We start from the raw sequence: 22,240 nt of genomic DNA, 5'->3' as shown, positions 1-22,240 counted from the left end.
ACAAAGCAAGACTTTGGCCAATTAATGGCAGAAACAAAACATAAACACTTATTATTATAAATCAAGGTGATTTAGGGATTGTTTGTCACTACAACATAACTTAATAAAAGAGCATTGATACAGAAGAACAACAGTTTTAGCTAGCCTGAGATGTTTAAAATAAATTTAAATCCATCTTCCTCCCAGAAATGAGTAGTCAACAATTTTTAGAAAATTATCAGATTTCATGCAATATCTAGTCTAAGATGATGAGTTAGGACTCATTTCTTTCTATGGACACACAGAATCTCCAGCTACACATGGAGTAATTCCCTCTAAAAGAAACCCAGAAACTAGCTGATTCACTTCTATACATTGGGAGAAGGAGAAAACACTCACATTAGAATGGGTGTTGACACAACGTCCGCCTCTGGGAGCCAGGAACAAAGAAGGAGGCTTGGACAACCACAGAGGTTTGAGAGACAGCTAAAAGATCCAGCTGAGATGGATAATAAAGTTCATCTTCAACACAGGACCACTCCACCAAGGCTGGAGAGATAGCTGTACTATCTAATGCATAGAAACCAACAAAGAGGGTGAAGGAAAATAAAGAAATAGAGGAATACATGGGCGCCTGGGTGGCTCAGTTGGTTAATCGACTGCCTTCGGCTCAGATCATGATCCTGGAGTCTCAGGATCGAGTCCCGCTTCGGGCTCCCTGCTGAGCAGGGAGTCTGCTTCTCCCTCTGACCCTCCCCCCTCTCATGTGCTCTCTCTCTCTCACTCTCTCAAATAAATAAATAAAATCTTTAAAAAAAAAGAAATAGAGGAATACATTCCAGATGAAAGAACAAGATAAAACCCAAGAAAAAGTTTTTAATGAAATGGAGATCAGTGACTTACCTGATAAAGAATTCAAAATAATGGTCATAAAGGTACTTATTCAGGTTAGGAAAACAATGAGTGAACAGAGTGAGAATTTCAACAAAAAGAAAATATAAGAATCTGTAAAATAGACATGACAGAGTCGAAGAATACAATAATTGAACTAAAAAAAAATCCAATAGAGGCTGTCAGTATCAATTAGATCAAACAGAAGAAAAGATCAGCAATCACAAAGATAGGACAGATAGGGTGGTGGAATTCATCCAATCAATCAGAGGAGCAAAAAGAAAAAAATGAAAAAAAGGAACGAAAAGAGTGAAGATAACTTAAGAGACTGATATGACACCGTGAAGATTCACATTATAGGGATCCCAGAAGTAAAGGAGAGAGACAAAGGGGCAGAAAGTTTATTCAGAGAAACAGTGGCTGAAAAGTTTCCTAATCTGAAGAAAGAAACACACATCCAGATCCAGAAGGACCAGAGAGTTACAAATAAGATGATTCTAAAGAGAACCACACTGAGACACATTATAATTAAATTGTCAAAAGTTAGACAAGGAAAGAATTTAAAAGCAGCAAGAGAAACAATTTGTTACATGCAAGGAAACTCCCATAAGACTGTCAACAGATATTTCAGCAAAGACTTGTAGGCCAGAAAGAAGTGGGTATCTTCAAAGTTTTGAACAACAACATAAAAAACTGCCAATCAGCAATACCCTACCTGACAAAGTTGTTCTTCAAAACTGAAGGAAAGTTGAAGAGTTTTTCAAGCAAAAGCTAAAGGAGTTCATATCACTAGACCAGCCTTACAAGGAATGCTAAAGAAACTTGTTCAAGATAAAACAAAAGGATGCTAGTTAGAATAGGGAAGTATATGAAAGTATAAATCTCACTGGTAAAGGTAAGTACATAGGTAAATTCAGAACACTCTAATGTAATGGTGATGGCTAAATCACTTATAAATCCAGTATGAAGGTACAAAGACAAAAGTATAAAAAACACTATAGCTACAATAATTTGTTAATAGACCCGCAAGGTAAAAAGATGTAAACTGTGACATAAAAAACATAAAATATGGTGGGAAGAAGAGTGAAAATGTAGACATTTAGTATGTGTTTGAAGTTAAGTCATAAGGTTAAAATAAACTGTTATGAAGTGTTTATGTAAGCTTCATGGTAACTACAAAACAAAAACTTATAGTAGATCACAAAAGATAAAATGCAAAATCAGCAAATCACAAAGGGAAAGTTCAAGAGAAGAGAAAACAAATTAATTACAAAACAGCAATAAAGCAATTAACAAAATGGTAATACCTAGCAATAATAATTTTAAATGTAAATGGAATAATTCTCCAATCAATAGACAAAGTGGCTCAATGGATAAAAAACAAAAACAAAAAACCAAGACCCAACTATATGCTGCCTACAGGAGTTTGACTTTAGTTTTAAGGACACACAGATAAAAAGTAAAAGGATTAAGAAAATCTTTAAAATAAAAAAAATAGGTGCCTTACAAAATATAAATATAGCTGCATGAAATCCATAAACAAAAATAAGCAGGAAAAACAGACTGTTGAAAGACCAGGACACATATGAAAAAATTATGGTATTAATACATAAAATGATTTCATCAATAGAGAACATATATCATAGTGGATTAAGAGATCATGTAAATCCAGAGCACTTGAAGAGACATGAAGAATTAGAAAGAAAAGGTTAACATAAAAGATATCTACTTCACCAATGACATATATATATGATATATAAAATATGTATACATATATAAAATGGCAGCATTTACCTGCCCATTTGATGTTCAATTATTAAGTTAATATTACACAAATTTTGTGGACTCCAGTAAATTAGACAATTTTCTTAAGACATATTAGGAATATACTAAAATCCTAATTGTATGAGGGTGATTAAAGATTAGGTACATACAGCCTTAAAATTGTTCATAGTAGTATTTTTTTTTCTTGACTTTATTTTTTGGAGCAGTTGTAGGTTCACAGAAAAACTGAGCACAAGATATAGAGATTTCCCATATATCTCTGCCTCCCCAAATTCATAGCTTCCTCAATCATCAATATGCCTCACCAGAGTGGTACATTTGTTAGTCGATTAACCTACATTGACATATCACTCAAAATAGTTTGTATTATAGTTCACTCCTGCTATTGTACATTCTATATATTTGGTACCAAATGTATAATAACATGTATCCAACATTATATTATCATATAGAGAAGTTTCATTGCCCTAAAATTCCTGTGTTCCATCTATTTATTCCTCTCTCCTAACCCCCAACTCTGGTCAACTGACCTTTTTACTGTCTCTGTAATTTTGTTTTTTCCAGATGTCATATAGTTGAAATCACACAGTACATAGATCTCTCGATTGGCTACTTGTACTTAATAATATGCATTTGGTTTTCTCCATGTCTTGCCGTAACTCATTTCTTTTTAGTGTTGAATAATATTCTATTGTCTGTACCACAGTTTATTTATCCATTCACCTACAAAATTATTTATAATTGTCAAAACTTGGAAGCTTGCAAGATGTCAAACAGTTATAAATGTTCATGTGCAGGTTTTTGTGTAGACAAAAGTTTTTGGCACCTTTGGGTAAATACCAAGGATCACGATTGCTGGATTGTATGGTAAGACTATGGATAGTTTTGTAAGAAACCACCAAACTGACTTCCAAAGTGGCTACCATTTTGCATTCCCACCCACAATAAATGAGTTCTTGTTTTTCCACACACTTGCTAGTAATTGGTGTTGTTGGTGACCTGGATTTTGGCCTTTCTAATAAATGTGTAGTAATATCTCATTGTTTTAATTTGCATTTGCTGGTTAGCATATGTTGTAAGCATCTTATGCTTATTTTCCATCTGTGTATCTTGTTTGGTGAGGTGTTTGTTAAAGACCTTGGCCCATTATTTAGTTGGGTTATTATTGTTAAATTTTAAGTGTTCTTTGTATATTTTGCATGACAATCCTTAATCAGAGGTGTCTTTCACAAATATTTTCTCCCAGTCTGAGGCTTTTCTTCTTAATTTAAGAAAGTCCAATTTATTAATCATTTCTTTCATAGATTGTACTTTGGTGTTTTATTTAAAAAGTTATTTCCATACCCGAGGCCATTTAGGACTTATCCTTTGTTATTTTCTAGGAGTTTTGTAGTTTTGCCTTTTACATTTAGGCCCTATAATCCATTTTTAGTGAATTTTTGTGCAGGGCCTAAGGTCTGTGACTAGATTTTTCTTTTTTTTTTTCATGTAGATGTCTAGTTGTTCCAGCACCATTTGTTGAAGAGAAATCTTTACTCCACTGTATTGGCTTTGCTCTTTGGTCCAAGTTCTTTTAGGGTCTCTTTATGTTTATTAAGGTCTATTTCTGTGCTTTATATTCTGTTCTATCAATCTACTTGTTTATTCCTTTGCCAATACCATATTGTCTTGATTACTATAGCTTTGTAGTAAGTCTTGAAGTTGGGTAGTGTCAGTCCTCCAACTTTGGTCTTGTTCTTTAATATTGTGTTGGATATTCTCAGTCTTTGGCATCTCCCTATAAAATTTAAAATCATTTTGTTGACATCCACAAAGGAACTTGCTGTGATTTTGATTAGGATTGAATTGAACCAATAGATCAATTTGGGAAGAAATGACATTTTGAACATATTGAAACTTCCTTTCTATAAACACAGAATTTTTCTCTATTTAAGTAGTTCTTCTTTAATTACATTCATCAGATTTTCATAATTTCCCTCATAAAATTTTTACATATTTGGTTAGATTTATACCCAAATGTTTCATTTGGGGGGTGCTAATGTTAAGGGTATTGTGCTTTTAATTTCAAATTCCACTTGTTCACTGCTGTATATAGGAGAGCAAATGACTTTTGTATATTAATCTTGTATTCTGTAACCTTGCTGTAATTGCTTATTCTAGGAGGTATTTTGTCACTTTTTTAGAATTTTCTACATAGATGATCATGCCATCTGCAAACAGAATTTCTTCCTTCCAAATCTGTATGCCTTTTTTTTCTTGTCTTATTCCATTGACAAGTTCTCCCAAAATTTCTTATAAGTTCATTTTTACAGCCATATGATTTTAGAATTTGAAGAGATATGGAATAACTTGGATCAGTATTTTTATTTGAATAAACTGAGCCACGAATTGTTAACAGATTTGATCAAAACCATCCAGGTAACTCTTACATGTTGGTATTGAGCCAATACATATGAGAAATTATTTCTAATGTATTACTTATATTTTGCTAAAAAAAGGATTAACTATTGTTAGATTTTAATTTTGATTGTAATTATCTTTTCATGAATTCAGATAAAATTCCTGTCTCTATTTATGTATTCATAGATTTTATATTATGTTATAGTTTACTTTCTTCAAGTTTTTCTTTAAAATATAACTCAGAAATTTGATAAATCTGTATAATTGCCAAACAGTTATCTCAACTTTAGAAAGTTCCATCACAGTGAAATCAAATCTAGAAAGAGAGATAGTGCAAAGGCATAAACTATTATTCTATCCTTGTATTTTTGTTTGTTTTGGCTTTTCTGTTGTTTTTCTCTTTTGTAATACAGAACATTAATACTAGCTTACTGATGCACATAGATGTAATCACAAAGAGGTCTTATTCTTTTCTTATTTTGTTCCCATTCTTGAATTTTTCTTCATAGACAACATAATATATATTTCATAATTTTACACAAACAGGGATATTCATGATTATTGCATTTTCTTGTCTCCCATCTATCATAAAATTGCCTCCTGACATATAGTTTAATTAAAAAAAATTTTTTGTTTGGGGGTGTTGAGAAACCTGAGTTTAATTCCAGCTGTATGACTTTGGAATAGAAAATTAACTTCTGAAACTGCTCTGCATGTCTACAAAAACAGCATAATGTTTGTCATATCTTCCTCAGATGTTCAGACTAAATAAAAGGATTTTAAAAATGTAAGATTGTTAGTACAAACATGTTCAGAATCCAATATTCCAATTGCTAGATATTTTTTAGGAAAGGGAAATAATAAGTTCTCTCATTCCTTAACTAAATGGAAAACATATCCAAGGTTATCCCAGGAGTATATTAAAAGTAACATTATCTGAAATACTTGCCTGGCTTTGCCATGGTTATTAGCTGTATGCAGTAAGCTACTTATGTTAACGGGAGGATAAGTGCTTTTAAATGAGAATGAAGTAAATGAGACAACAGAGAATTAAAAAAGAAAATCATATCATGATGCGATTTAAAACATTAAGTAACTAATGGAAGTTAGAGTGATATGTAAATCTCCTAGTTAATTTCTAGGTAGGTCATGTATAAGAAAGAAACCTCCATGAGATGACAGCAAATAGAGAAGAGAGAAACATTCTTCATAATCATCCAATCTCCACTGATACCATTCCAAGTCTATTTGTTATACCACTTGTTTAATAGCATATTTAACATGTTTTAAATACAAGACTTTGCATATGTGGCTAAATACAGAAGTGTGGAATTAACCTTGATAACTTGAACCCCATGCATTCTCTTTTTGGTTGGATATCACCTCTTCACTTGATCATGCACTTTAAACTTAGTCCCAATTGTCTTGCTATTTGTCTTCATTTCACTAATTATTGACTTCAGTTACTTATTAATTGTTATATTTACTTGTATAATATTCAATTGTCTCAATATGTTCTAAGTACCATGACTGAAGAGCCATTTTCGTTTCCTTTATTATCTTCAGTCCAGTGTGTAGGATGGTATCTGGAACAAGCAGGCACCAGATATATATATGTGGAATAAAATAAAAAGGTCTTACAATCCTACAATTTTGGATATTTTTAAGTACTATTTGCTCATTCTTTTTTTTTTTTTTTAAGATTTTATTTGACAGAGAGAGAGCACAGAGGCAGGGGGGAGGGGCAGGCAGAAAGAGAGAGAAGCAGACTCCCTGCTGAGCCAGGGGCCCGACGTGGGGCTCAATCCCAGGACCCCAGGATCATGACCTGAGCTGAAGGCAGACGCTTAACGACTGAGCCACCCAGGCGTCCCCACTCATTCACCTTTTAAATAAATATTTATTGAACACATACTAAGCAATTGGAATACATCAGTAAATAAGGCATATAAAAAGTGCTGCCTTATTGTATTTGCATTGCCCAAGGGGAAGGAGACCATAATAATAATAAGCAATAAATAAATAATTTTATAGTCTGTTAGAAAGCAATAAGTGATTATGGGGAAAAAAGGGACATATAGACTTGCATAATGGGTATTAGAAATTTTGGACCAGGACCCAGGGCAGGTTACTGTATTAAAAGATATAAATGCTAGGCTCATTCCTGGGCTTTACTACTGACTAGCTTCATGACTTCATTTTTCTAAGGTACATCTATATAATTAGATATTTAAAGATTTACTCTGCGATACTTCCAACTATGCTATTCTATGACTCTATGTCCAAGTTAAGCAACTCTCCTAAAGAGGATAAATCAATTACATTAATGATTGTTACAACCTAAAAATATAAATGGGGACATCAAATTAAACTTAAAAAATGGCTTTGATAATATAAGAACAGACACGTTTGCTATTGTTTGTGATTCAGTACTCATTTTATTCATTACTCAGAATGTCTGCATATGAAAATATAAGTTAACTGTGTCATAGAATTTTTGCAGTTATTAAAAATAATACAGTGGTAAACACAAAGGAAATCATTTCACTGTAGAACATGAATAAAGTAAACATTTTATGTTATATAATATAACACTATGTTAAATTTATGATATTATATAATGCCAGGTTTGTTTGTTTTTTTTTGAATACAAAATTATGTTGTAAAAAATGTTAGATATTCATAGTCTGATTTCAATGTGCTGGTTGTACTGCCTGTCTACACTTTTCCAGGTGGCTCTTCAAACTAACACTTAACTACTTAAGAATTTCAAATATGACAAATAGCTCTTTGAAGTTGACTTTTGTGTGTGTGTCAGAGAAAGACAAGATGGAACATAAATAATAACAACTCACAGAAACAAGGTTTAAGATCTGACATTTCTAAGCAGCAGGTTTCTTCTGTCCTCAGGGAGATAAACAAAACTATTGAAAACTCCATTAGGTATATTTATAGCCCAGGTTTAATGTCTGGGATGTAAACTAAGATGCCAGACTGCTAGCTACCAACTTGGGATGGAAGAAACAACTTCTCAGAGTGAATATTTTCATCCTTTTCTTATCAATATTCCAAAACATGATACCTTAATCTTTTATACGATACAGGAGGACCCTTCTTTTAGATTTTTTTTGATTTTTCCATGAAAAATTTTATTTTTTTTATGAAATATTGTCTGGGGAAAATTTGCTAACTAGCTTTCTATTATACTTACTTGTTCTTGGGTATGGGGGGAGAAGGCCAGGAAAGCAGTGTTCAGAACTTTTCATGGCTCCTCAAATGGAAAAGAAACATGTGAATCAATGACTAATCCTGAAAGAGATGTACGGATGAGCTGTTCTTGGAAGAACAATTACAGCTACCAGAAGGTATGTGAAAGCCAAAAAGATCTGATAAGATGTTTCAGATAGTCATCATGATAATCTCTGAAGTAGACTTTTTCATATATTGTCAAGGGTTCCAACTGGTATGTGTTATGGACTGAATGTTTGTGTCCCTGAAAATCCATATGCTGAGACTCCAATCACCAGTGTGGCTATATTTGCAGTAATTGAGATAGATGAGGTAATAAGTGTGGGGCCCTGATCTAATGGGATTAGTGTCTGTAAGAAGAGATGTCAGAGAGCTCCTTCTCTCTTTGTCTCCATGAACACAAAGAAGAGGTCATGAGAGCACCCAGTGAGATGGCAGTCACCTATGAGCCAAGAGAAGGGTCTGAGAATGAAACCTACTTTGCCAGCACCTTGATCTTGGACTTCCAGCCTCAAGAAATGTGAGAACTAAATTGTTTAAGTCACCAAGTCCGTGGTGTCTTGTTGTGGCAGCCCAAGCAGACTAGGAGAGTATATGAGATGCAGAGAGAACAATGTCATTACTATATTAGCAAACTTTCTATGTTATATTCTAAGGCACCAGAATTCCTTGAGTGGGTTTTTGGTATGGATGGGAATCTGGCATCAACTATATAATTGGATTAAATTGTAGAGTTCTATTCCAAAGTTGGATAAAATTCTTGAATTCTGTGGACTGAATTGGCAATGTAGGCCAGGGGATATATTTATAAGACAAATGTTAGTCACTGTGCTTGTGTAGTTTTAAAATATAAGAAGAAAAAAGAAAAAAAAAACAGTAAAGGAGACAGACTAAGGAAAAGCAGTGAATTCCAATGTTGGTGGAAGAGATGGTACTGAAAGAGAGTAAGAAGTGACATTGAAGTAGGAAAAAAAAAACACAAACAAAAACTATAAGATATTTAGTGATAGAGGCAGGATTGTCTGGATTTCTTTGAGTTGACTAATTAACAACTGACCACAGTAATGGTTGGGGAAAAAAAATTACTATTACTTTTATTTTGCTGTCTCATATAAACCTATATATTTTTTTCTGTTTCTCCTCAGTTTTTTAAAAGGTAAGGTTTCCATGTATCTATTTCAAGGCACCCTTTGAGGGGTGCCTGGGTGGTGCAGTTGGTTAAAGGAGTGAGTCTTGGTTTTGGCTCAGGTCGTAATCTCAGGGTAGGGAGATCAAGCCCTGCCATTGAGCTCTGCGCTCAGTGGGGAGTCTGCCTGAGATTCTCTCTCTCTTTCCCTATGCCCCTCCCCACCTCTCTAAAAATAAATAAATAAATCTTTAAAGGCACCCTATGAGAAAGTGATCAACTCCCATGAATATAGGCAGATTACAAGACACTGATCTCGAATTAGAAATGGTTTTTAAAGATTTCTAATAATTACCGAAGCAGAAGAGATTCACTTAAAAATATTTGGTCACTTTTAAACACTAACTGTATAAATAATCTTCTTATACATGTGCCTAAGCAATAATACACTTTTTCTATGTTTTCCAAATTCACTAGAAATTTAGCAAATTTTTTCTCTTCCATCCAACCTTTTTTTTATGGATCTACTCGTTGGAATCATTATCTTTATGCTGAATTAGTATTTGTCTCAGGAACACTTTTAATATAGCAAGAAAAATAGCCTAGAGAATTCTACTACGCTGTGGATTAAACTAACAGTTCAAGAATCTTGTTGAGTAAGCGAAATTCACATTCAGACACAATTTACATATTTATTAGCCTTTGTATAAGCAGATACCTTTAAGTCTCAACTTCCTATGCACAAGTTGCCAGTTACTTAAAATTCTTTGCAGCTGTTAATGTGACAACTAAGAAATAAAATATTTGACCTTTTGTTTAGAAAACTGTGAATAAGAATATAACATAACAAGACATTTTTCAGCTGAGTTGTTTAACAGGCAAAATTTGGTTCAAAGGAATGTTTGGCAAAGCTTTTTACATTCTGTCTTTACATTGGCAAAGGCAGAAATCAGAGGACTGGTTTCTACAGATTCTATAAGCCAAGCCCTCAGCAAGTGAATGTGAAATCTGGTATCAAGGGTACTTTTCCATTTAAGAGAACAAAGTAATTTTTATTACTACATTTGTCTGTGAACAAAGCTAATTAGATTTTTGAAGATTTGGGTTTTTCCTCTTTGATATTCTTATGATCAGATTCATCAGGACTGTTTTAATCATCATCTGCAATTTCGGTTTACAATTTTATGTTCCTCTAATGCAACTCTTGCCTCATTGCCATGGAAGTCTTTCAAAAATACAAGTCTAATTGTTTTATTGCCAATTTCAAACAATTCAGTATCACCCATGGGAAAAGCCCACACTCTTCAACCCATCCTATAACTCTGTGTGTGTGTGTGTGTGTGTGTGTGTGTGAGAGAGAGAGAGAGAGAGAGATAAACCTGGCTCATGTCTGTTTCTTCCCTCTCTTTAAAAGCTGCTTTTGAAGGGGCGCCTGGGTGGCTCAGTTGTTAAGCGTCTGCCTTCAGCTCAGGTCATGATCCCAGGATCCTGAGATCGAGCCCTGCATGGATCCCAGGATTCTGAGATCGAGCCCTGCCTTGAGCCCTGCCTTGAGTCCTGCCTTGAGCCCTGCCTTGAGCCCTGCCTTGAGCCCTGCCTTGAGCCCTGCATCGGGCTCCCTGCTCTGCAGGAAGCCTGCTTCTCTCTCTCCCACTCCCCCTGCTGTGTTCCCTCTCTCGCTGTGTCTCTCTCTGTCATATAAATGAATAAGATCTTTAAAAAAAAAAAAAAGCTGCTTTCTACTCAGGCTAGCCCACTTGTAGTTCTTAGAAAGTGCCACATTGTTTCATATTATTTTTTGCCTCCGACAGCATAACTCCTGCTTCCTAAACCCCTTCCCTTCCTTCACCATGAATAGCTTAGAAAATAGGCTAGAATATTTTATTTACCTTTCAAATTTTATTTCAAAAGTCCATTAATTTGTTTCAGATATGTTGAACACCTTCCTTCTGCAAAGTAAAATTATTCAAACCAACATGTGACCCTGCTGAACTTTGTAAAGTTTTCTATCATAATACCTCTAGCATTTTATTACATTGATTTATTTTCATTGTCTAGGCCCTCCCCAAAACCAGTGACTCTCAAGAGTTGAGGGTTATAAAAGAATATTCATGTTAGTAGAAGGTGATATACATGGGGGAGGGGCATCAAACTCAGAGGTATAATTTTCTTTACTAATACATGTGTCCCTTGTGTGAAATCAATGTGAGCCAAGGACAGGGTCTTTTTTGTCTCTTTATAACCCGTACTCAGCAAAATGCCTAGAAATTATAAGCTGCACAGAAGTACTTTCTGTACAAGTGAATGGTTGCTTTCTCACGAGAAGTTTACAAAAATATCCTGAGTGTGTGCAAACATTTTATTTTTTTTCTTCTTTCTTTTTCCTTAAATTTTATGTTGTGAGAGGGAAAGTAATCTTTACATTACTTTGCATAAACATGAGGAAAAGCTTGTGTGTGATTATAAATATAATTATACATAACTTTATTTTGTATATGTGCATGTTTATATGATGTATATTCCTAGACCTGGGAGAGTCTGAACTCTCAAAGGGTGGAGTCATGTCTATTTTACTTATCTTCATGTCTTCCAATTTTTAGCAGAACATCAAATAGGTGCTCAACAAATGCTTGTTGATTACATGAGTGCATTTGTGGATATGGGTGAGAAAGAATTAATGTTTTACAAGCTGCCTATATTTTCATTAGTTGCTCTAAGAATGGAGACAACATTCATCTTTGGAAAGACAGCTTCCATTAGTGAAGAAATGAAAGAAAGCACACACACATATATAAACATGCATCCATCCATACACACACTCAAATGTGCCTTTGGAGTATGCAGAGGCAGAACCCAGAGTCTAGGTTTTTGGTCTAGAAAGAAGAGATAAATTGCTCTGCATATTAAAGTAAAATGATTTCTGTTCTTTCACCATCAAGACTGTGAGTTCAAGGGATTTTTGCTCATCTTTATGTAGATAGTCCTGAGTATAATTTTTGGCATTTGATGCTTGCTCCATAAATTCCTATTATCTTGAACTAAATGTACTGATTTGAAATGATTTAAGGTCCAACAAACAGCAACATCAATCTCTTGTATATTTCTAAGTTTATATTTGCATTATCATACAATTAAAAAAAACACAAGAAACCTCTTGATATATCAAGCCATAAGGGCTTACACAGTAGCAGAAATGTTAAAACCAAAAGATTATTTTCATATCTGGATTGAAATTGTTTGGAAAGCTACATAACAGTAGCTTCCTGTCAATTACCATGGGCCAAATGTGGCACTAAAAGTAGTTTACAAATATCATCACATTTTATCTTAGAAGTCGATGTTATTCCCATTTTACAGATCAGGAAATTGAGGCTCATAAAGTTTAAGAGTCTATCACAAGATGGAACCTGTAGCAGATTTATCCAATTCCATATGATACTGCCTTTCTCTTACGTTGGTAATATCTTGCAGTGCTGGGTTGAAAATAAAAACACAGATTTAGTGCCTGGACGTTGAAGACCCTTTCTCCTCTGCTATTGAAAATACATATTGCCTGTTCTAATTTAGAGGTGAAGGGGGACATAGAAGAACAGACAGGATTTTTAAACCATTTGTGTACATTTATTTTTTTTATGTTTGACTGAATATTTGTATTGAATTTTCAATAATAAAAGTATAATTGTGCTGTATATGTGTTTTACATTTCTATAGGTAATTGCTTCTTCATCATAAAATATGAAGACATTTCAGAAATTTTGATCACTATTCTTTCTCTCATTAGTCATGCCCCAACAGATGTTTGCAAAATGATAAAACTGGCTTAATCAACCTCGTTAACATTAGTATTTGAGAAATTACTGCCTTTAACATATCTAAGGCTAAAGCACAGCTAATTGCTGTATTATGCAAAATTGCTAGGCTCTCCAAAAACCCTATCAATTTTAGGAAATAGTGAGCAGTATGCCCAGAACTCTGTCCAGGCATTTTTAAGGCAAAACTTAGTCCAATTTTTTTGCAATATTTAATATGAAGTATATAATTTTTCTCCTCAAATAACTAAACAACTTCATTCTTAAGTTACCTCTCTTTCTTTCCCTTTCTCTCCCCCTCTCACATCTTCATGTGGAATTTAGTTATAGTGAATAAATGCATATGTTCCTTTATGGCTTATCTATTTATACACCTTAATCCTAAGAGTTACAAAATAACACTTAGCAAGCAGCTTGGCTGGCTGAAATTAGAGCCCTGTGTTATGTCTTACTGGATGATAATAGTAATTCTAGTAAGAGCTTAATCGCTTATTAAGCATACTAATGTTAAGAGTTTCATTTTTCTTGTAATGAAAACAACTTTTTAGGCAAGATAATGTTGTCTGCTGAACAATTTATAATCTCTGATTGTGCAGTATGCCTAATCAATAATATCACATATGACTATGTCAGCTCCATCTGTTGTTGACTTGTTGAGCACAGTCAGCCAGTTATTGTTCTAGGTTTGGGAGATACAGCAAAGAAGGAAACAGAGGAAGTCTCTGTCCTGGAGTTTACACAGTCTTGTTTGATGGTAACATGAATTGGAACAAACCCCATCTTATCCCTTATTTCTATCGGTTATCCTTAGCCCACAGCTGTTTTTCTCACTGAATTAAAACAAACCTCAGCAGACATTCTTGTTATTTCAATCATCTTAAATTGAACGTTAGCTTACCAAGGAAGTTTTATCATGGCTGAAACCAAAATGAGTGAGTCACAAAAGCGTCAATTTGCATCTCAGTAGGCCACATGTACACATAGAAGTGTGAAGGGCATGCATCTCATGTATCTATAAGTATCTTCTGTCAGACTAAATATTTTGAACCAGAACGGCTCTGGTAGTAAGTATTGAGTCAATAGCTTTTGAAACAGGATCATACAACAGAAGGCTTTTTCATGGTCTGCTCTCAAGCAATCAAATGTATCAGCAGATAGATTAGCTAGAAATTTATGTTACACACTGAATAAAGTACAACTAATTTAAACATCTCTACATGTGTCATCTGTTTGTTTGTTTGCTGCAATTATCTAACTAAAAGAGAAGGATTTGGCCTGAATTATCCTGATGATTAAATCAGTTGTATTGTTAATCCTTATATCTGGATAGATGGTTCTTAAGTGGGGCTGTTATGCTTCCAGGAGAAACTAGGCAACATCTGTAGACAATTTTGGATTATCATAACTGGTTGGATGCTAGTGGCATCTAGTGGGTAGAGACCAGGAATACTGCTACTTATTCTATAGTGAGTAAGATAGTCCCCACCCCCTTCCCAACCAAGAATTATCTGGCCAAAAATCTCAATAGCTTTGAGGCTGACATACCATAATGTAGGTAGTGTGAAGGGAAAGTACAAATTTACCTTTCTGACATAATCTCATTCATTTGTGGACATGGTTGCCAGATTTAGAAAATGAAAATTATAGGATGCCAGTTAAATTTTTATTTCAAATAAATAACATTTTTTTGGGGGGGCATGGATGTGTCACATGCACTATTTGGAATGCAATTATACTAAAATAGTACGTTGTTTACCTGAAATTGAAATTTAACTGTGTATCCTGTATTTAATCTTGCACCCTATTTGTGGAACAGCCAATAATTATAGACAATGGCTTTTATATGCACTAGTACAGTTCTTGTTGTTTTATTTGTCTATCAGTGCTGCATTGCACACATCTCAGCCATATATATGCCTCATCTAGACATAATACAACCTGAGACATAGTTTTGGATCAGAAAATAATTGGTGAGAAAAAAATGGCCAATTGGAATTAGCAAAATTAGAGAAAATTTATAAAATTAGCAAATTTTTCAGGACACAGAAGTGTCTCTCAAATATTCAGATAACTCTCATCAGAAATAAGTGGTGGTTCCATGAATTATGATGAATCCTCATTATAAGAGGGCTTGTGGGAGTTTGTGATATGCATACTCTTACTAAATGTATATGATCATGACGAATGATACCACAACAGAATAGCCCCTTTCAGTAATTATTATATAAAAAATGAAGTAAATGATAAACATTAGTTGAAACCTCCAGACCACATTAGAATCCTAGAGGAACTATTCCCAACATTTGCTCTGTGAAAAAATATTCATGCCTTCCTGGCTTCTGGGGTTTTACCTGTCGCTGTTAAGAGACATTCTTTTCTCCTTTCATGGCTGAAACAGAATTCCTTGGCTTTTGGGAAGTGTTGGATCCAGATGGTTCTAAGCTAAGTTCCTCTGGGAAAAGTGCCTTGAAGAGATCTGGCCCAATTTCAGTGATTCGTCCCAGAGGCATCCAATGATAATTGATTCCATGGTGTGAAGTCTGGTCCTCTTCCCTCTGTGGGACAATTAGGAAGGGCCCGTTGAAAGCTCTAAAGACCCAGGAGAATCAGCAAAATTCTCCTTCACAATGGCATTGAAATCCAACACTTCCTTCTACTCATTCTGACTTCCTTTCTTTCCCCACAGGGTTGATCCCAAGGGACTTCTCAATAAACCTCTGGCTTGCAAATATCCATCTCAGAATATGTTTCCCCAGTGGCCAAATTAGGGGTCAGATGGGTTGTTTGTTTGTTGCCAAAGACCCTGACTAGTAAAATGTGGATATTTGTATAATTTTGCTCTAAGTTTTTTAGTAATATGTGTCTGTGGGTATACATACACAGCTACACACACACACACACACACACGTATGTTTTTGTTTGCATGTCAGAGAATGAGACACTTGTCTGTTTTTATTGTGAGCCTCGAAAAAAGGTTTGGGCAGGTCTTTGTCCTGTCTGTGTAACAGGTGATAGAGTATTTTAATAAACTTCATTTGATTTCCCAGTGAATCAAACCATTCTTGTGCATTAACCACATGCTTAATATACTTTACCAGGCCCTGTGTAAAATCCAAGCTATGGGTGACCCAAATAATAACTGAGAGGAAAAAAAAACATTTTTCTTTTTATTATTAATTTTATTTGTAATAATATGTTTATGGTGTATTATGGTTAACAGGTGCTTTTTCTCATTGTATTCTCATAAAATCATGAGTTGGCAAACATTACCATTTTCCGTTACAGAAGGATAAACTGAGGTTTGGTTACATTGATTGTCTTGCCCAAGATCACCCAGGTGAAAAGTCCTAGAACCAGGTAGTTCTGGTTCCTGGTCTTCCAAAGAACAGGCCTCTTTAGAACTGAATCTGCTACTGGACTGTGGAACATTTTTGTTCAGGGAGTGATGAGGATGAGATACTTGGGGGTTGAAAGGAGAAAATAAAACAGGGAGATTTTGAAAAGGCTTAATTCTGTGGCCAAACTTGGCATATAGAATGTTATAGGGTTTCCAGCACCTGACATGCAGTGGCTCAGCACATGAATCAAGACAGAAAACTTGAAGCACAGAATATGACATAACTAGAGATTGTCTATGGGCCTAGTGCCTACCAGACCTCAATAACTATTTGTAGAAATAATTAATGAATAAATCTATAGGGGATGTACAGACCCAGCCTGATCTGGCCATCTGGTAAGGTTATGTGTCTTTCAGTTTCTGGAAGAATCAGTCTCATGGATGGCCATATTATTACACAATGAGGTGTTTCCTTGGCATTGATAACTTGAGTCTCCTGGTAATAGTCCTTGATGGAGTCTCAAAGGCACAGGGGGTATGCTGACGAGTTGGGCACAGGGAAGTGATGCTGGCACTAGATTTATAATATAATATTTATAATATTAGGGATAATATTATAATATTAGGGATAATATAATATTAGGGGTAGTGTTGAGGAGGGCACTCAGTGCTCACCAACATCCTGCCTGAGAATAGACCTTCTGCCTGCTGCAATTCAGCCATTCCTATACACATGGATTTGTCTTGCCATCACCTCCATGACTTCATCAGAAGAATCTAAGTGTTGGCAAACTCACTGATTTATTCTTTTGATTTAATCTGATTTAACTATAGGATTCTTGAAGGCAACTATGTATCTTGAAGATAATATGTAAGTGTGCTGTCCCTAACACATAGTAGTCAGTTAATAAATTTCTTTAAAAAGGCCTACGGCAAAGAACTAGGTCTTGAATAACTGGAAAAATTCAGATAGTGGAGAACAATGGAATAGGTATCCATGATGACCAAATGTACAAGTAGGTTTGACCTATACTAAAAATGGCATGGGAAATAATCTGATTAGAAATCATGCAGATGTGAAGACTTGGAGGCAAAAATTAATTAGGGAACGTGTGACCATATTATACAGGGTTTTGATTGTCAGAAAGAGGGTTCAATGTAGTTGGCCAAGAGAGCCAAAATGGTTATCGGACTGAGAAGTGACCATATTAATTAGGAAACATGTGACCAAGTAAGGGAATTTAAGGAAAAAAAAAAACATCATTGGTTTTTAAGTAAAATCAGAAAAGAATCAAGAAATATCAGCATAGAACATTCAAATAGTGTGGAAGTCACTTGTTATTTATGAAGACTGCATATTATAACATTTAAAAGGCACAATTTTTTTTTCTGTTCTTTAGCATTAAATTCTAAATTTCACATCACTCTTGGAAAACTACAATTCAATTCTATGAGATTGATTACAATTTTACACAGTACATAAAATCTGCAAAAAAATAGAATATACCTCTGACTAATACATCTTCAAAGATAAATCAGAAGAAGGATGTGGAACGTAGTTATCTAAGGTCTTGAAATGCTTCCAAGATCCTTAAATTGTCAAGTATGCAGCTACCCAATATTTTCTGATTTATGCTCAATTTTTCAAAAACACGTATTTTTGCCTCATGGTTAAGAAAAGATAAATGACTATGTATTTTATAATGATGCCCATTAAAATGAGGCTTCAATGATGTCAGATAAAATTCTCCTTTCATTTTTAGCAGATAAAAAGGCAGATCTGAGATAAAGAGTTCATCCAGTGTGTGTTTCAAGGCAATCACATAACTGTTTATTTTGGTTAGTGTAATATTTTGTTGAGAATTAAGTGTTATCAATTTTTACCATATCCATATAATTTAATTTTTTTCTCTCCAAATGGGCAGTCATGCTTATTTGATGTGTCTTCTCCCATATACGTGTGTCTGTAACTATTGATCAAAACACCTCTCTCTCCCATTCAAGTACTAATCAGGCCTGACCCCACTTAGCCCTTGAGATCAGGTGAGATCAGGCATATTAAGGTGGTATGGCCATAGATGATGAGCACCGAGTAATACATGGACCCGTTGAATTACTATATTGTACACCTGAAACTAATATAATACCATATATTAACTACTCTGTAATTAAAAAAAATTCTCTCATGGCTTACACTGTGTTTTTTGCTCAACACACTCTACGCAATTCTATGGCTAGATGACATTGCGGTGAATTATCTGAGTATAATCTCAAATCTCTGAAGTTTTCACTTGAGTCAAACCATTGAAGAATGCCTTACACATCCTCTATCCTTTATCTTCCTGTCCACACTTATATCATTTCAATGCTATTATCAAATACTACCTGACTCAAGACATGCTTCCCACATCACTTTCATCAGAATAAATTTCTCATTTATATCTACCTCACTCCTATTGCACTTTTTCTGAATATTTATTGTACTATTTATACAAACCTGCTTTATATTATTAGCAATTTATAAATAATTACTTCATCTATTAACTTATGAATCCCTGTGATATTAGAGAAGTGGAGATAGTAGATAGACTTTTAATTTATCACAATGTCTTAGACATCTAACTTGAACATCCTAAGCTATCAATAAATCCTTACAAAATTAAATAAAATGTCTTAAAGTCAATTTTAATAATTTTGTTTTGAGAAAAAGTATTGATTTTGACAGAAGAAATCCTGTCATAGATATGATTTCAAGAGAAATTGTATATGGTGGGCAACAACAGATCAAAATATAATTTCTGTTACTTGATTTGTAACCTTGGCAATGTTACTTTGGAGACACAAAACATTGACATTGGATCCAGCTTATTTTTTGTTATTTTCCATCTTGGAAATATGTGATGTTTAAAAATGACCACCTGTAGATATTAGTTTTGCTGTTGAAAAAATTAGAAAAAAACACAATATCTAATTTTTCTTTCTTCACGATCCATATGAGTACCAGCTAAGGCAAAATGAGTGTAACCACAGGTACTCTTATATTTGAAGTTATTGTTAGTGCTGTTTCCTATTTTATGCTCTACTGTGTTGGATTAATACTCTTTGCCTTATGCAAATTTTTAAAAAAATTTTATTCATATTAGAGAGGGAAAGAGAGAGACAGAGCACGAGCAGGGGGAGAGGCAGAGGCAGAGGGAGAAGCAGACTCCCCACTGAGCCGGGAGCTGGAAATGGGGCTCAATCTCAGGACCTGGAGATCACACCCTGAGCCAAAGGCAGACACTTAACCATCTGAGCCACCCAGGTGCCCCGACTTATGCAAATTTTAACAAGATTAACCTAACAGTGGTCTCTGAGTGTTTTATAATATGTAAAGCATGCTTTATGTATCTTATCTCAATCTTCATAGTAGACCTGGGAGGTTGACTCTATCTACACACTCCTAAAAATAGGCTATAAAAATTTTTTGAAACCTTATCTGTGTGTGTGTGTGTGTGTGTGTGTGTGAGTGTGATTTGTGTTTCCTCCCTTTTGCCCTGAAAAGTTTGTATGATGACTTCTTTGATTTTATGTTTTTTTTTTTCCATAATCCTTAAACACGGTGCAAAGAGTATGGAAGCATAACATGTAAATAGAAAATATTTATCACATAATTGTTACTTCAAACAAAAAGAATAAATAGAATGAGTCAGCATCTCAACATAATAGTGACTGGTCTCCATCATATTTTGGATGTTATTATTGAGAAACAGCTACTGGACATCTCTTGTGTTTGAGTAACTAGAAGTTCTCCTATGTATGAAATAACACCTCAGTACTGCTCTTGAATATCATCCGAAAACTGCACATTTGTATAAGCATATCTTACTAAAAATGTTAACGTTAATTTTGTTCAAAACTGAAGAATAATTCCCAATCTTTAGGCTTATTCCATATGACATAACATAAACTCAGTAGGGATTCTTTTGTTTTCCCATATGACATAGCTAATGGTCTTTGACAAAACTTTTCAAACAGTTCAAATGATGCTCTTTATTTAGCAAAACTGATCCCTCATTGCATAAAACCCTTAATTTATGAAATACTCAATGCTTTTTTTCCAACTGGCAAATCAACTTTTTAAATTCTCACTCTCTGGCTTCTAGTTTCATAACAAACATAATTCTTATCTTCTATCTTATTGTTCTGGTCTTTCTCATACTGTCATACCCAACCTAGAAATACTTATTCCAAAAGGCCCTGTCTTCAAAACCTTCTTTCTTGTTTATTTTCGTCTGGCTATATTTTGAATCTATTCCTACACCTTAATTTGTATTCTCTGCATATGTGTTATCAAATTTTATAATCCAAAAATTCTCTCTTAAGGTTTAGATTTGTAATTTCAACTGTTTGGCGTCACCTCAAATTTGCCTCAATGGGAACTTTATTTAAATAGATCAAACAAATATATTACTTCTGCTTCAGAAATGCCACTGCCTTTTCCATCTTCCTGATTTCTGTTAATTATACGAGCATCATTCTACATATCTTCAACAACATTTCTAATAAATCTAATAAATCTAATTTTCCCCCCATGGTAAGAAAACTGACCTAGTTATATAGATTCTGCGGCCATACTATATCATGCATTTATTCATCTTTCATTAATTTTTCTCATCCATCCAACAAATATTTATTTTTCCTTTCTTTCCCATTTAAATAAATCTCATTTGCAGTATTCTAAGACAGTCTTAGAGCCAGTCTCTATATCTCCTTCTGATCATTATTTGGACACATCCTAAACCCAATAAACAAACAAATAAATAAATGTTATTAAACAATAATGTTTTTAAAATAACAATATAAGGGGCGCCTGGGTGGCTCAGTCGTTAAGCGTCTGCCTTCAGTTCAGGTCATGATCTCAGGGTCGTGGGATCGAGCCCCGCATCGGGCTCCCCGCTCAGCGGGAAGTCTGCTTCTCCTTCTCCCACGCCCCCTGCTTGTGTTCCCTCTCTTGCTGTGTCTCTCTCTGTCAAATAAATAAATAAAATCTTTTAAAAAATAACAATATAATATAATAACATCCTACAACATAAAACATAGTTCACACCACTTTCAGCAATGTCTAATTGATACTGGTCACTCAGGCAGCATGACCGGGAACCAGCAGGCTACCCAGTCCAGTATCGTCTTCCAGGAGCCCACCTAAGGGCCCAGTGTTGGAGCAGGATACCAAAGAGAACACTGATCCCAGAAAGCCCAATGACATCCCCCAGCAGTCACCACCTTCACCTCCAGGCACCAACATTCCCAGCGGGGCCCTCTCCTCACCTCACTTCCATGTGCTGTGGGCTGCCTCTGGTCCATCCATGCTATCGTTGTGGCTGCAGTACCTTCACGCCCTGGCCCCCGCTGGCTCTCACGGTCTGACTGCCCCCCGGCTCAGCGATTGCCTCTATGCTGCTCATCATCCACTCACCCAGGCTCAATGGGGTGCCCATGCCTCCATCGGCCCCTCCTACCATGGCACTCTGCCCTCCCCCATGATTGTGCCAACAGCCATTTCGCCCGCTTCATCTTTGGCACTGGTCCCAGCCCCAGCTCCAAAGCCCACTGTCCATCCCCACTTCCCATGGAAGGTGCGCACACCTCCAAGACACTGAAGACAAAGAAGAGCCTCACGCC

This window comes from Eumetopias jubatus, unplaced genomic scaffold (genome assembly GCF_037043125.1).
Source record: "Eumetopias jubatus isolate StellerSeaLion01/CBP00866 unplaced genomic scaffold, mEumJub1_p1.0 scaffold_2, whole genome shotgun sequence".
Lineage (NCBI taxonomy): Eukaryota > Metazoa > Chordata > Mammalia > Carnivora > Otariidae > Eumetopias > Eumetopias jubatus.
This window is presented reverse-complemented; position numbering follows the sequence as displayed.